Genomic DNA, 16,489 nt, shown 5'->3' with positions numbered 1-16,489 from the left:
AAATTTTTCTTTTCCTGATGGAATGAATAGCAGCATGTTTGCGGGTTTGATGGGGAGACAGCCAGTCCACCATGATTGTTAATACTGTCCAGGTATTAATAAGCAAGATGGCAGCATATGGTATGGTTGGGAGGTCACATAAGAAATGCCTGGATAATTAACCTCCCCTATAAGTCTCTGTCACCTGAAATACTCTGGCATACTCTGTCACCTGAAACTCCTATCTCGCCAACCTTTGCATTTAAAATAGAAATATGTAGGGTCTACATGACCTTACATGACATAATTGCTACCCACTAACACACACATACTCATACACTAAGAGGCCATTCATCCCCATTGAAAAGTCTGGCTTGTAGTTTCAAAATTACAGATTAAGCAGACTCCATCGTAAGAAAGTCAATTTTGCAAGAAAAACATGGGGAGAAAGAAAAATCATACCTCTCTGAACTCACTCCTCACAGAACTCTATATAACTCAGGAAACCAAAGCATCTATTTGCTTCTCCTGCACCAGAAGATGGCATTAGCAAGAGAAAGTCCTGGAAATCAACTTTGGATATCTCTGCTGGACAGCTCTGCACACTTCAGCCAGAACTCAAAGGGTCTATTTTAGCATGCATCCTAACCCCCGTGTCTGCACACACCTGTGCTCCTTCCTACACACTTAACATTTGCACTCAGATGGTGTCTGTTCTGTTTCTCCCCGCCATGGGTCAAACATCATCATTCTCCTCTTTTCCTTCTAAAAACCAATATCAAGAAAGAAAGGCAGAAGGAGGACTTCCCTGTGGTCCAGTGGTTGGGAATCTGCCTGCCGATGCAGGGGACATGGGTTTGATCCCTGGTCCAGGAAAACCCTACATGCCACAGGGCAACTAAACCTTTGCGTCAGAACTCCTGAGCCCGCTCTAGAGACCACGTGCTGCAATGAGAGAAAGTGTGCGCACAGCAACGAAGACCCAGTGTAGCCAAAAATAAATAAGTAAAAAAGAAAGGCAGAAGGAATGGTGACTTAAAATGGTCGAACTGTCAGGGGTTTTATGTTAGCTTTCATTTTACAAATGAAGAAATCAAGTCTGGAGGGTGACATGAACTGCCCCAAAGTCACCAGCTAATCAGTAGGGAAGCTCCAAGTTTTTTTGATCAACTCCTTTACATCAAGGTATATAGATTGATCTGTTCTCTGACAAAGGCATGTTCTTGCAGAAACCATAGTTTTGGGCCAAAGGAATGGATGGAGGAAGTGGAAAGAGGAAATGGGAGGCAGAGGAGGAGGCTATTAGCTTTAGCACTAGGGCAGTATTTTGAATGGTAGCTCCCTTATTTGTCTATTTCCGGGGCTTCTCTGCTGGCTCAGATGGCAAAAAATCTGCCTACAATGAGGGTGACCCAGATTCAACCCCTGGGTTAGAAAGATTCCCTGGAGAAGGGAATGGCTATCTACTCCAGCATTCTTGCCTGGACAATTCCAAGGACAGATAAGCCTGGTGGGCTACAGTCCATGGGGTCTCAAAGAGTCAGACACGACTAAGCAACTAACACTTTCACTTCTATTTCAGTAATTCTCAACAAGGGGTGATTCTGCCTTCCAAGGGGATGTTCGGCAATGTCTGGAGACATTTTTGGTTGGCACAACTAGTGGGAAGGTGCCTTTGGCATCCAGTAACACATGCCAAGAAAGCTGCTAAACTTCCTACAGTGCCCAGGTCAGTCCCTGCCCCCAATTTATGACCCACTGTGTCAACAGTTTAGGAACCCTGGTTTACTCTGGAAAGGAGAAGAAAGAAAAGAACATTACCAAAAGTTGGCTCTGGAGCGGTGTTCCATCTACAGCTGCTCATCAGAAAAGGGGGCCAGATAGATGTTGCTGAACGTTGGGAACATCATTCCTATTGAGTAAAAGACAACAGGCTCATAGCTGACTCCTACTGCCTTCTGATTGAAGATGCTCACTTGCCACTCAACCAGTTCCATTCTTTTATTCCATCTCAGTTATCACAAAACAGGCTAATGTGAAAAGCTGCCTCAAAGCAGTGATAAGAAAACTAGGCAACAGATTGGAGAGGCTATGAGAGACTATTATAGCAAGTCACAAAGATATGCTGTAATGGAAGCTTAGAGTCTTAGGTGAGGCCTTTAAGCTGGCTTACTGGCCTTCTCAGCTTTTGGCTTTTTCCTTTCTCTATGCCTGGTGCTTAGAAATCTGGGCATTTCCTTCATTTATTTATTTATTTACTCTTTTCATTTGTGTCTATTTAAACACAGTTCACAAAACATTTGCGTGAAACTGGGCCTCCTTAGGTAAGCAAAGGGGACCTGAATATAAAAAATGAACAAAGTCTTCAGATCATCCACAACACAGGTATAGTGCTCCCTTCTTTTTTGTCAAACTCTGAAGCACCCAGTTCTTCCATATAGTCTTAAAGCTAGAAGATCAAGAGCACATTTGTGGTGGAATGTATTCATCATTTGCTGATAACTAGTTGAAAGACCATTATCCCCTTGTAACAGCTTTAAGAAATAGCTTTTTGAAAGCATACATTGTGTAACTCATTCCCTGCTGTATATAATACAGATTACACAAAGGCTGACAAATTCAAATTTATATAAGCATTAAGCATTTGCTGTATTGAAAGATCTTTAGTTTTAATACTAGCCGTATAGAGTTATAAAGCATAATTTTTATCACTTAATTGCAGGTATTAAAAGTATGGTATGTTTCATGGGCTGAAGGAAAATGGGCCTTTCTGTCTTGAATTTACTACTGACAATCTAATCTGAACAGTTTTGCTAAGCATTGATATGTTAGAAAGAAATGTAAAAATCAAACTATACTGTTGCTTTTTGCCACTGGTAGCATTTTACACACAGACTTTGATCTTCAGAATACCCTAGATTCAGGAAGAAAACCATTTACATGAAGTTCTATATAACAGAAACTTCTCAGCAGTCAAAATTTTAGACTGTAAAATAATACATGCAAAACATACTTTTCTGAAAACACTTAACCTTGAACAAAGCACTGAACTACACAAATGCAGAATGAAAACAGCATTTCAACTCCAACAAAAATAGTCATCATAAAAGATGTAAGTCACCTAACTTCACTAGGCACTGTTCACTTTTTAAACAGGAGATAATAAAAAGTACTGTCCACAAACAATATCCCAACTCTAGGGCAGATTTCAGGAAGTCTTCATCTTCATGCTTTGGCAGTGACAAGGTGAGTATGATTAAGATCTGGAACATGATCTGTATCATCCACGACTATAAGAGGGAGGAGGTGACCATCTTCTCTGTATCTGATCCCTGTCTTGAGCAGCTCTCCATCCTCCTCCTTTATATGATATGCTTTAATAGTCCTGATCATCATAGCCTGCCTCAACCATATCCTCTGTCGTAAGTAAACCCAGTGGTGTGAGCTGCCATAGGTACGTTTCCCCATGTAAATTCCTCGTTGGAGTATGTGCTCTTTTTGTTATAGAGAGATCAACTCTAATACTATGTCCATCAAGCTAAATTTCACTGGCATGCCCTTTTGCTTCCTTGGCATTATTGACATTTTCCAAGTATACAAAGGAAAATCCTCTTGAATGTCTAGATTGCTGGTCATATACAATAGACACACATCAGCAACTAGGCCATATTTACAGAACACTGCTCTTAGATCTCTTTCTGTAGTGTACAAGCTCAACCCAAATACTCCAACACAATAGCTGGGATCAAGATTTGCCCGATTCCCAACATGACACCTGTGAGTTCACCTGGGAGGATGACTGTGGCAATGCCATCTTCTATAATCTCTACTGTAAGATCTGCTATGGAACCTACTATGGGAGCGGGACTGAGATCGTGACCTTGTATAATGCCTTCAAGAACTTCTTCTGGATCCATACTTAGATTCAGATCTGGACCTGGACTTTGATCTGAAATGCCTGGCATCTTCCTTGGAGTGAGCCCCTGCAGGGCTACGCCTTGCAGATTTCCCAGATCCATGGGCACCTTCGCTTTGGAAACAGACTGGTATTCCCACCTGCTGTCGCCACTCGACGTGCTGCAGTCGAAGCTGCCAACCTCTCGTGCCTTCTATACAGAGACTCAGCCGCAGCCTCGCGGCTCGTACCACGCGCCAGTCCCCGAGCCGCTGAGAGCTGAAACGCTCTGCGCTGCCTCAGGGTTCAGGCTCTCCATTTATTTTTTTATTTTTTGTAAAAACACCTTCGCCATAAATCATTTCTTTCATAGTATTTTCAGAGGTGATCAGAGAAAAATAATCTACATTCAATCCTCCTATCACATTATTGTTAGTATTTTCATTCTCAACCTTTGTTGATGTAAAACCTTACTATCTTTTTAAGTGCTATTAGAATCTATGCTTGTGTGCTGGCTCACCATCCTCCATGCCAGGAAGCCACACTTGCATTTTGTTCCTGACATTTGCAGTAAAAAGGGGAAAAAGCATTTACTTTAGTAGAAAACAAACACCTAGGCTCGCATGCCTAAAGTTGGGTCATTCTGGGCAGGCAGATGTGGTGATCAGCATTATTGCTCTCATCATATAAAAAAGTATAAATCCTGTAATTATCATCATCATTCTAAAAATAGTATCTAAATTTTCTTGGTTATGTCAACCCTGTCTCGAACCTTTCCATGGGCTTTCCATGTATTAATTCATTTAATTCTTGGGACTTCCCTGGTGGCTAAAGCGGGTACTATTATTATATTCATTTTATAAATGAGAAAACTAAGAAACAGGGAAATTTAAATGATTCAACCATAATCACAGAGCTATTAAGTAGAAGGAAAAAAACTCAGGCGAGAAGTCCCTCCTATAGTCAATGGTCTCATACTTTAGCTATGTTCCCTTTGATGTCTCTTAAAATTGAACAAATCACCTCATTCACAGTATTTCAGAGGTGATCAGAGAAACACCATGGGTGTAACATCATTCACATTTCTCTATCTAAATCTCAAGCACTGTTGTGAAAACAGCAATGACTGCTGGTAGTTTTTTAAATTTCAAGGATATTAAACAATTTTGGAAAAGTCAAATGTATCATTATCTGTGTAAACTTGTGAAGTTTCAGAGTTCTGAGGCCAAGTCTAACAGGAATTTCAAAGATATCAGATAAAATGGAGGAGAGGAACTCATCAAAGGTAAAATACAAGAAAAATTCCAAGAGAAGAAGAAAATGAGTCTTCTGACTTAACATACCCATTACATGTCCTAGAGAAGAAAATGGCAACCCACTCCAGTATGTTTGCCTGGGAAATCCCATGGACATAGGAGCCTGGCAGGTTACAGTCCATGGGGTCACAAAAGAGTTGGACAGGGCTTAGCAACTAAACAAATAACAACTACATGGACAGCATGGCAATTTAAAATGTTTCACACTAAGAGAACTAAAGAAAAAATACTAAAAGCATCAAGATGGAAAAACTATGTCATTCTAAAAGTTCAGAAGTCAGAATGGCATTGGACTTCTCAATAGTAACATAGGAAACCAGATACTAAAAAAAGATGCCTTAAAAAAACTGAGTAAAAGTTGTTTTCAAGTTAAAATTCTCTATCTAACAAAATGATAAGTTTGCTATCAAGGACTCAACAAACAAAGTAACTCAAGCATCCTTTCTCCAGAAGCTATTGGCAAATATTCTTTGCTGAAAGGAATGGTGTAAATCAAAAAAGAGAAGACAAAAAATGACCAAAAGTTAAAGTGGAGTAGCCATACAACAGGACTAGAGAGCCACCAGTTCGTGTGGTAGAGGAGGACAGAGAATTACAGGAGAATTCCACAAAATAAATACTGATAGGCAATCTGTCAGACCTGTTAAAGCATGGAAAAAACCAGTCATGAGTATATAGAAAACTAATAAAAAAACAAGGCAATTAACTCCAGGAAGAACAAAAGATTTCATGAAAAAGATACATAATCATATGTAATCTGGTGGGCTACAGTCCATGGGGTCACAGAGAGTCGGACACAACTGAACACACATACGGACAGGATGCACCTGCCTCAGCACTGAACAGTATTTACATTGTCATAATGATGCAAACACTCATTACTGATTTAAACCAAGTCATAATCTAGGTCTATACTGCCTTATATTTAAAAAAAAAATTCTAACATCCAAAAAGCTCTGCAAAGCAACAGATTTTTGTTAAGTTTGCAACATTATATAATGGCAAGACCTGACCTGAGTTGACTTGAGTTTATAGTCTTTACTTATCCCTCCTGAGAAGCCTGTGTGCAGGACAAGAAGCAACAGCAAGAATGGGACATGTAACAATGGACTGGTTCAAAATTGGGAAAGGAGTACGTCAAGACTGTATATCGTCACTGTGTTAATTTAACTTATAAGCAGAGTACTTCATGGGACACGTCAGGCTGGATGAATCACAAGCTGGAATCAAGACTGTCAGGAGAAATATCAACAATCTCAGATGTACAGTTGATACCACTTTAATGGCAGAAAACAAAGAGGAACTACAGAGCCTCTTGCTGAAGGTGAAAGAGTGGAGTGAAAAAGCTGGCCTAAAACTCAACACAGAAAAAACTACGATCATGGCACCCAGTCCCATCCCTTCATGGCAAATAGATGGGGACAACAGTGAAAACAGTGACAGATTTCATTTTCTGGAGCTCAAAAATCACTACGGACGGTGACTGCAGCCATGAAATTAAAAGATGCTTGCTCCTTAGAAGAAAAGCTACGACAAATCTAAACAGCACATTAAAAAGCAGAGATATCATTTTGCTGACAAAGGTCTGTATACTTAAAGCTATGGTTTTCCAGTAGTTATGTACAGATGTGAGAGTTGGACCATAAAGAAGGCTAAGCACCAAAGAATTGATGCTTTCAAACTGTGGTTCTAGAAAAGACTCGAGAGTCCCCTGGACAGTAAGGAGATCAAACCAATCAATCCTAAAGGAAATCAACTCTGAATATTCATTGGAAGGACTGATGCTGAAGCTCCAATACTTTGGCCACCTGATGTGAAGAGCTGATTCATTGGAAAAGACCCTGATGCTGGGAAAGACTGAAGGCAAGAGGAAAAGGGGGCTACAGAGAATGAGATGGTTAGATGGCATCATTGACTCAATGGACATGAGTCTGAGCAAACTCCAGGAGATAGTGAAGGGCAGGGAAGCCTGGCGTGCTGCAGTTCATGAGGCTGCAATGTGTTGGACACAACTTAGCGACTGAACAATAACAACAATCCATAGCAATATGGACTTGGTATCCATATTCGTGTTTTGTTGCAGAAATATTACATGTTTCATTATGGAGTGTTGCCTCAGATCCCACTGGAGGAGTGAAGTATAACACATGTTGTGTGATTCAACAGCCTTTGCAAAGTCATGTCAATGTATGACAAAACCCACAGATTCTGAATTCTTAAACGTACCTGGCCCCATCAAGGGTCTGGATAAGGGACTGAGGACCTTTATAAATACATCAAGAGGATGGGGTGGGGGTGCCTCAATAAGGGAAGGAGTTGCTATATAGGAGAGCTAACTTCTCAACTAGAGGGTGACAAGAAGAACAACATGATAATTTTACATAGAAATATATGGTTAAATAATAGAAGCAACAGAAAAGAGAGCTGAAAAGGAAAAAGCCTTTGGGGAGCAGTCTTGGGATTGGAAGAGGCATGGCAGAGGGTTACTATTTTTCACTGTCTTTTTATTATTATGTGATGTTGTCTTATTTTGATGGAAAATAAAAATAATTTGGAAAAATATCAATCATCCTTTCCCCCAGGAATGCACAGGGTAGAAGGCTGATGAAATCAGTATTCATTTCTACTTGTCTAGTTAAAGATACATAGCCCAATATAAAATTTCATATATGTTTCTAACATCTGGGGGAAAAGAATGGCCAGATATTAAGTCCAAATATTCGGCTTAGGGGGCAGCTCATCAGATGCATATTAATTAACTTTGTTTAAAATCTCATCATACAAAGACACCAAACCATTTGAGAAAAATCCAGAAAAAGTATAAAAATTCTTTCTGGAGGCACTAAGGAGGAAATTCAAACAGCTTTGTTCCTTTGCTTTCATCTCCCATAGTTCAATTTTATCACATGACCACAAGGCTTCCAAGATCTTCCTTGGCTGTTTTATAATGGAAATGCTAATAAAGTTCTTAACTTTAGGTATACTTTACCTAAGCTTATTTATTTTTGCATGAGTTTTTAAAAAAAATGCCTATTGGTAAATCCCTAATTTTTGAAACCTGTAGGAAATTATAGACGAACATCAACCTTTACTTATATGCATATATACCAGGTAATCTGGTGAGTACGTGTTGTGTTTTATTCGTTATTTTGTCTTCATTGGGTATTAGCAGCGAGCCACAATGATGGTAATTTCAGGTAAGTATAATAGGTTAGGAAGAAGCTGCCATTCTCACTAGAGATACAACTGCTAAAACTGCTCAGTTACTTTTCTAACTCTCATTTGAAAAAAACATGTGTCATTGGAACACGTCCCCTCTCTGATGAAGAGTGGAAAGTGAGTGTGTGTGTGCAAGGAGTTGTGAGTGTGGCTTTTAGGGTCAGACAGATCTAGCGTCAAACCCCTGCTCTGTGACTTATTAGAGTTCTGTCCTTGCCAAGCTGCTTTCCCTCATGGTGCTTCAGTTTTTTAAGTGGGGATTGTAATACTGTCTCCTACCAAGTCAAGTCTCAATCTTGGCACTATTGACATTTTGGGCTGAATATGGGCTGAATAACTCTTTGATGTGTGGGGGTGATATCCTGCACATCAAAAGATATTTAGCAAGTCCCTGGCCTCTCCCATAGGTGCTGGTAGCACCCCCTTTGCCAGTTATGACAACTCAGAATGTCTTCAGACATAACCAAACGTCTCCTGCGAAAGGAGTATAAAATAACCAAGAATCTCTTCAGTAAACCTTCAAATAAACTGAAAGCTTTCATTACTCAAACTTTGTAAGGTTTTCATAAAATAATTTATATGACGTCTGCTTAGCACACACAGATATTCAGTCAGCACAAAGAGAATATTGAACTTTACCTTATTATCTCAATTACATGTAGCGATCATAGGGAAAGAAACACAGCAGGAAGAGAATATGTTAGAAAGAAGAAATGAACACCAGAGACTTTCTCACACTTCAGAAGGTCAACACTTGAAAGGGCTTTAGAGATTACTTTTAATAATACAGATGAGGAAGCCAAAGTCAAAAGATCAAGTGTCAGGCCAAGTTAGCTAAGAAGAAAGTGATTGCATCAGGACAAAAACACATAACTCAGAACTGGTCTTCTACACCATTCTGAACACCATGGCTATCAGGGGCTTTTGGGGACTAGCTCAATTATTATGGGAGAATAAGATAAGGAAATCAAATACCTGGTTTAACAGAAATGTTCTTTCCTCCTTTCTGTAAAGGACTGAACATAGGGGAAAGAAGATGGCAAATCTTACAGAAGAGTTAGCCTACTTTCAAATCCAGGAACTAGCCAGCTCACTAGTTGTTTTCAGCCACTTTTTTGGAATGAAGGTAACTTTCCAGCATCCTTTCATTGAACAGCACGCATCCCATTAGTTCTGAAATGATCACATCTACAGCCTCAGGAAGTGAGATTTCTTCAATTTTCCCTGGCAAAACAATGATGTTGTCTGAAAGGTTGTTACTTTCCACTAGCATCTGAAACAGATAAAATGTACCAGTACTGTTATACAGAATCTTATGAAAAGTAAGTTTTATAGATTAGGGGTTGACTGGGTGATATGGATGAGAGGGAAGTGATTTATTTGCTTCTATAATATTATACAGACATTTTTCTTACTGCACAAACATTTCATGTTTACTGTAGATAAATTAGAAGATACAGATATGGAACAAATAAAAACATCTATAATCAATGCCACATACAAATAATAACTATTAATAGCTTTATATGTATCCTTCTAGACTCTATACAAACATACCCTTATATGTACATACATACTGTATGTGCGGTCTGTGTATGTGTGTGTGTGAAAGTCAAAGTCGCTCAGTCATGTCTGACTCTTTGCAACCCCACGAACTATACAGTCCATGGAATTCTCCAGGCCAGAACACTGGAAAGAGTAGCTGTTCCTTTCTCTAGGGGATCTTCCCAACCCAGAGATGTACCCAAGTCTCCTGCATTGCAGACGGATTCTTTATCATCTGAGCCACAAGGGAAGCCCATGTGTGTGTATATATGCACGTGTACTTTGGGGGGATTAGTAATGGTTTCAGTCTATTTCTGATTGTTCTACTGGCATTAAGGATGCCCAAGAGTTCTGTACAACAATCTTGTGTAACATAATAATCCTGATCCTTATTAAATCATCCTTTGATCTTTTGATTCCAAAGATAAATAATACCATGCTCATTAGCTTTTTGTTAGAAGTACATTTTACAGTTATGTATTCTTTTTTCTTTGATGTCCTCTGTATTGTATTTAGTAATTTTGAACTCTCTTAAAAGAAGGACCTTGAAGAGAAATATATTTATGTATTTCTAACATATTTCTTCTAAATGTCAAATACAATAAGGTGATTATATTATTAGATGTATGTCTTTCTACTGCCTGAAAAAATATTTCCTAATAAACATCTTATATTCACCATCACAAATACATACAGCACATTCCTTTTCAAGCTGTGTTTTCCTGAGATTCTTACATCTTTGCTCATTGTATTTATACATATTCAGAGACTCTCCGTTTTGTATTTTTGCAATTTGACCCTTTCCTCATCCAAAATGCAATATACCAAGTATCTGTCATGATTCAGTTGCATTTTCTCAACTTCTGATCACTTCTTCCCAAGATTAGGATATCTTTCACTTTTAACTCTATCTTCTAGGATGCTGCTTGGTAACATTACACCACAAGCTCGTTGAATGTCTTTTCTACCTACATTTTCTTTAAAAGAAATGAAGTAGTCTCTGATCTAAGGAAAACAATGAAAACTATTTGAACATGTCATCCACTGTCAACATCTACCCAAGCACAAGAACTCGTGGGATTCCATTCTACTATTGTTCTACATGTGCTTGTCAAGTTTAGGGGGTCTGTGGACACAAGACCTAAAGGGTAAGGCTTTAGGTGGCCTGATTTTCTGAGCATTTCTTTTCTTGGGAGAGCCCTTCTCCTGAATGGCTGTAAGCTTGGCTCCACGTGGATGACAGCACACAGCGTCAGGTTTTCTCTCTCACCTGAGCACTGGCCATCACCTGGACATTTCCACCGACCTGCTAGGTTATCTCCTCAGTCTCAACAAGTAAAGAGACAATCTCAAAACTCGTTCTTGAAAACAAGCCATTTATCTAAATTCCTTTAAAATCTTCATATGATTTTGTATTTTCTTGATTCTTTTTTGGTTACCAAGGCCATAATCCTCAACATCCTGGAGGCATACATACTTGCTTCCCGTGGACAATTAGTTACTATTTTCTCATATTTCTACTTTTCAGATATGTCTCATTTCCACCTTCTTCTTTCTGCCTGCATTAACTTGTCCTGTTCTTAATAACTTCAAATCTGAGATTTAAAAATAGCAGTTACATAATGAAAATAATAATAGCAGTGCCTACACTTCACAGGCCTGCTTGAGGCTAAAACAAGATAAATCATATTAAGGGTCATGTAAGTATTAAATTACTATTGTCATATTATTGCTATTAAAGAAAAGCATTCACTAAAAAAGAGAATGTAGATGAGCAAAAGCATGAGAATAAAAATCACTGTATTCCCATCACCTGGACATAGGCAGAGTATATTTCCTAGCACAATTTTGAGTGTATCTATGTTTATAAAAATATGTACTTTTGTAGTAATATTTCATAATCTTTTTACACATAACATATTTTAGACCAGTTTTCTGAATATTATCTACATCACGGCATACACATAAAAAGTAACACTTTTATGAATAGTAGGGTGAACAGGGAAGGATGTCTGTAGTTTTAAGACATTTAACCTGGGGGTTCATGCCCCATGAGACCCTGACCATCTCCCAAGAAGGCAAAGGGCACTAAAACATTCTTCCTGGCACATTTTTCTAGAAGCTCTGTTGTTGACATCTTTCCATGAACTGCTCTAGAACATAATTTTTATTGGCTGTATAGTACTTCATAATACACTTTGATTCACTAACCAATACTATGCTACTGGACATTCAAGTTATATCAAATGTTTCATTATTACAACAGTATATTGACAAATAATAAAGCTATTCAATCTGGGGACATACTTCTTACAACTCTGTTTCAAAGTTAAAGGACCCAGAACTTTTAAGGGTTTCAGGTTCACACTGTCCCTCTGCCTAATGGAAAGGTGATTCCATTTCTAAATTACAAGCCCTTTTTAAATTCCACTTATGGGGTTTGAGGGTGTCTACATAACTTCAATGTGTAAGTGTGAAGTGAAGTTGCTCAGTTGTGTCCGACTCTTTGCTACCCCTGCCAGGCTCCTCTGTCCATGGGATTTTCCAGGCAAGAATACTGGAGTGGGTTGCCATTTCCTTCTCCAGGGGATCTTCCCAACCCAGGGATCGAACTCAGGTCTTCCACATTGCAGGTAGACACTTTAACCTCTGAGCCACCAGGGAAGCCTCATCAACTTGAACCAGGATGTTGGAAGGGAAATTTTTCTGGCTAAATTTTGCTGGAAGGACTAATAAGATAGGATGGTCAAGGGAGTGTGATATCTGCTCTACATGGAGATTTTACAGAGAATAATCAGAGACTCTTACACCCTCAGGAAGATCAGATATCTAAGAAGGTTTGAGAGGGAGGATGCTATGAGCTGTCAGAAGGGTGATCTGAGGTTCACAGGAAAGAATTTGTCTTACTCTTTGTCTTACTATTCTCACAGGTGAAAAAGAACATACCACATATGTGTAAGTGAACAAACAGGCTTGCCTTCGGGCCACTGCATCTTGTGACTTATTTTTTCCTTAATTTTACAAAACTTCATTGGAGTATAGTTGCTTTACAATGTTGTGTTAGTTTTCACTGTACAGCAAAGTGAATCAGCTATACATATATGTGTATCTGCACTTTCTGTATTTCCTTCACATTTAGGTCATGAAGTGACTTCATTTATTTTTGACCAGATTCAAAGAACATTAGATCAAGAATATGAAGATACAGATTCTAGACCTGCCATTATCATCAAAGAGCTGTGTGCCCTTGGGGAAGTACTTAAACTCTCTACATTTGTTTCCCTCTTGAAAAATTAGAGTTTAAAATTCAGTCATTTTAAGGCTCCACTCACTTCTAAAATTTCATGATTTGAAGAAGGCAAAATTTCTGCAAAGTCTGTTCCAGAAATCCATGAACACAAGGAGTACCATGATCAAATATTATTGGAACTTCGTTATAATGCATATTCCCTCTTACAAATTCAGAGAGTTCATTACCATATTAATAGATTCAAAAAATTCTGCTGAAAACTGGTTTGGCTAAATCAAAGATATCCAAACTTACTTCAGTATTTGACAGTTTTTTTCTTGAAAGTTTATCCCTGACAGATCAATCTTTAAGAAACAATAAAAACAGTTATTTGATAATCCTAGGTTGCAAAGGAGAAAAGGAAAGATATACCCATTTGAATGCAGAGTTCCAAAGAATAGCAAGGAGAGATAAGAAAACCTTCCTCAGTGATCACTGCAAACAAACAGAATGGGGAATAAAAGAATGGGAAAGACTAGAGATCTCTTCAAGAAAATTAGAGATACCAAGGGAACATTTCATGCAAAGATGGGGACAATAAAGGACAGAAATGGTATGGACCTAACAGAAGCAGAAGATACTAAGAAGTGGCAAGAATACATAGAAGAACTGTACAAAAAACATATCACAACCCAGATAATCATGATGGTGTGATCACTCACCTAGAGCCAGACATCCTGGAATGCGAAGTCAAGTGGGCTTTAGAAAGCATTGTTAGGAACAAAGCTAGTGGAGGTGATGGAATTCCAGCTGAGCTATTTCAAATCCTAAAAGATGATGCTATGAAAGTGCTGCACTCAATATGCCAGCAAAGTTGGAAAACTCAGCAGTGGCCAGAGGACTGGAAAAGGTCAGTTTTAATTCCAATCCCAAAGAAAGGCAATCCCAAAGAATGCTCAAACTACCACACAATTGTACACATCTCACATGCTAGCAAAGTAATGCTCAAAATTCTCCAAGCCAAGCTTCAACAGTACGTGAACCGTGAACTTTCAGATGTTCAAGCTGGATTTAGAAAAGGCAGAGGAACCAGAGATCAAATTGCCAACATCCACTGGATAATTGAAAAAGCAAGTGAGTTCCAGAAAAACATCTACTTCTGCTTTATTGACTATGCCAAAGCCTTTCACTGTGTGGATTATAACAAACTGTGGCAAATTCTTAAAGAGATGAGTATACCAAACCACATGACCTGCCTCCTGAGAAACCTGTATGCAGGTCAGGAAGCAACAGTTAGAACTGGACATGGAACAACAGACTGGTTCGAAATTGGGAAAGGGATACATCAAGGCTGCATATTGTCAACCTACTTATTTAAATTATATGCAGAGTACATTATAAGAAACACTGGGCTGGAGGAAGCACAAGCTGGAATCAAGATTGCCGGGAGAAATATCAATAACCTCAGATATGCAGATGCCACCACTCTTATGGCAGAAAGTGAAGAAGAACTAAAGAGTCTCCTGATGAAAGTGAAAGAGGAAAGTGAAAAAGTTGGTTTGAAACTCACATTCAGAAAACTAAGATCATGGCATCTGGTCCCAATACTTCATGACAAACAGATGGGGAAACAATGGAAACAGTGACAGACTTTATTTTTTTGGGTTTGAAAATCACTGCAGATGGTGACTGCAGCCATGAAATTAAAAGATGCTTGCTCCGTGGAAGAAAAGCTATGACCAGCCTAGACAGCATATTAAAAAGTAAAGACATTACTTAGCCAACAAAAGTCTATCTAGTCAAAGCTATGGTTTTTCCAGTAGTCATGTATGAATGTGAGAGTTGGATTATAAAGAAAGCTGAGCGCCAAAGAATTGATGCTTTTAACTGTGATATTGGAGAAGACTCTTCAGAGTCCATTGGACTGTAAGGAGATCAAACCAGTCAATCCCAAAGGAAATCAGTCCTGAATATTCACTGGAAGGACTGATGCTGAAGCTGAAATTTCAATACTTTGGTTACCTGAGGCGAAGAACTGACTCATTGGAAAAGACCCTGATACTGGGAAAGATTGAAGGCGGGAGGAGAAGGGGATGACAGAGGAGGAGATGGTTGGATGGCATCACCGACTCAATGGACATGAGTTTGAGTAAACTCCATGTGCTGGTGATGGACAGGGAGGCCTGGCGTGCTGCAGTCCATAGGGTCGCAAAGAGTCGGACACGACTGAGTGACTGAACTGAACTGAGGTTGAAAGCAATTCACTAATAGAGATATTTGAAGACAGAACATAAACTCAATCAGTAATACCTCCTAGACACAAGAGCAGCTAATTCCAGATGTGAGACGCATTTTATTCTGAGTCAGTCTTGCTGCCTTACTTGCTCTTTGGTAATCAACAGCTGGTTGTATGTGAGTCTGTCACTTTGGACTCCATTCTTCCAAAACTAAATCCTGTAGAACTATTCTTTCTAGAGAATGCATACCCAATATCCAGGAAGAGAATATGTTATACTCAAATCATACATAACCATTTTGGAAAACCATCTGGCATTACTTGATAAAGCTGAAGATGTCTATAACTTAGAAATATCACTCCCATAAATACACATTCTAGAGAATTTTTTGAACATGTATACAATATAACCTAGACTAAAACTTTATAATAATATTGGTAATTATAAATTTAAAAAATAAACAAACAAGATTTACTAATTGATAGGGAAGTGAATGAATAAATGCTGTTATACTCATATTATGAATACTATTGAAAAGTGAGAAAGAAAGAACTAGAGGTTTTCATGTTAACAAATTAATTTCATAAGCAGAATTTTAAGGAGGAAAAGAAACAGGTTGCTGAAGAATATAAACTATGTTTCCTTTTACTTAAAAAGTCAACTGTATCCAAAAGTAAACTGTGTTGATTAGGGTATACTGCTGCTGCTGCTAAGTCGCTTCAGTCGTGTCCTACTCTGTGTGACCCCATAGACGGCAACCCACCAGGCTCCACTATCCGAGGATTCTCCAGGCAAGAACACTGGAGTGGGTTGCCATTTCCTTCTCCAATGCATGAAAGTGAAAAGTGAAAGTGAAGTCACTCAGTTGTGTCCGACTCTTTGCAACCCCATGGACTGCAGCCTACCAGGCTCCTCCGTCCATGGGATTTTCCAGGCAAGAGTACTGGAGTGGGGTGCCATTGCCTTCTCCGTAGGATATAATACATTATTCTTAAAAACTCTTCTATCCTAACATGCTGGTAACTTTTGGGAGTGAAAAGAGGGCATGAAATTTGGGAGAAGCATAAAG

The 16,489-nt window shown here is 38.9% G+C and overlaps 1 protein-coding gene across 11 annotated transcripts in view; it reads right to left on the bottom strand.

Moving 5' to 3' along the window:
• The window catches only part of LOC122685961 (histone-arginine methyltransferase CARM1-like), a 266,015-nt gene that overhangs the window by 57,874 nt on the left and 191,652 nt on the right, over positions 1-16,489 (bottom strand). Inside the window, exon 5 of one of the 11 annotated variants that reach the window (XR_006338588.1) lies at positions 1,852-1,891. The exons of 9 other annotated variants lie outside the window; for them this stretch is intronic. The gene's annotated coding sequence lies outside the window, so the exon portion shown is untranslated. Of the gene's footprint in view, positions 1-1,851; positions 1,892-7,152; positions 9,683-16,489 lie in introns of those variants that run through there. One more of the 11 variants, XR_006338587.1, reaches the window with a different exon arrangement.

This window comes from Cervus elaphus, chromosome 29 (assembly GCF_910594005.1).
Source record: "Cervus elaphus chromosome 29, mCerEla1.1, whole genome shotgun sequence".
Lineage (NCBI taxonomy): Eukaryota > Metazoa > Chordata > Mammalia > Artiodactyla > Cervidae > Cervus > Cervus elaphus.
Note: the sequence above shows the minus strand (reverse complement) of the source record. Positions and strands in the feature narration are given on the sequence as shown.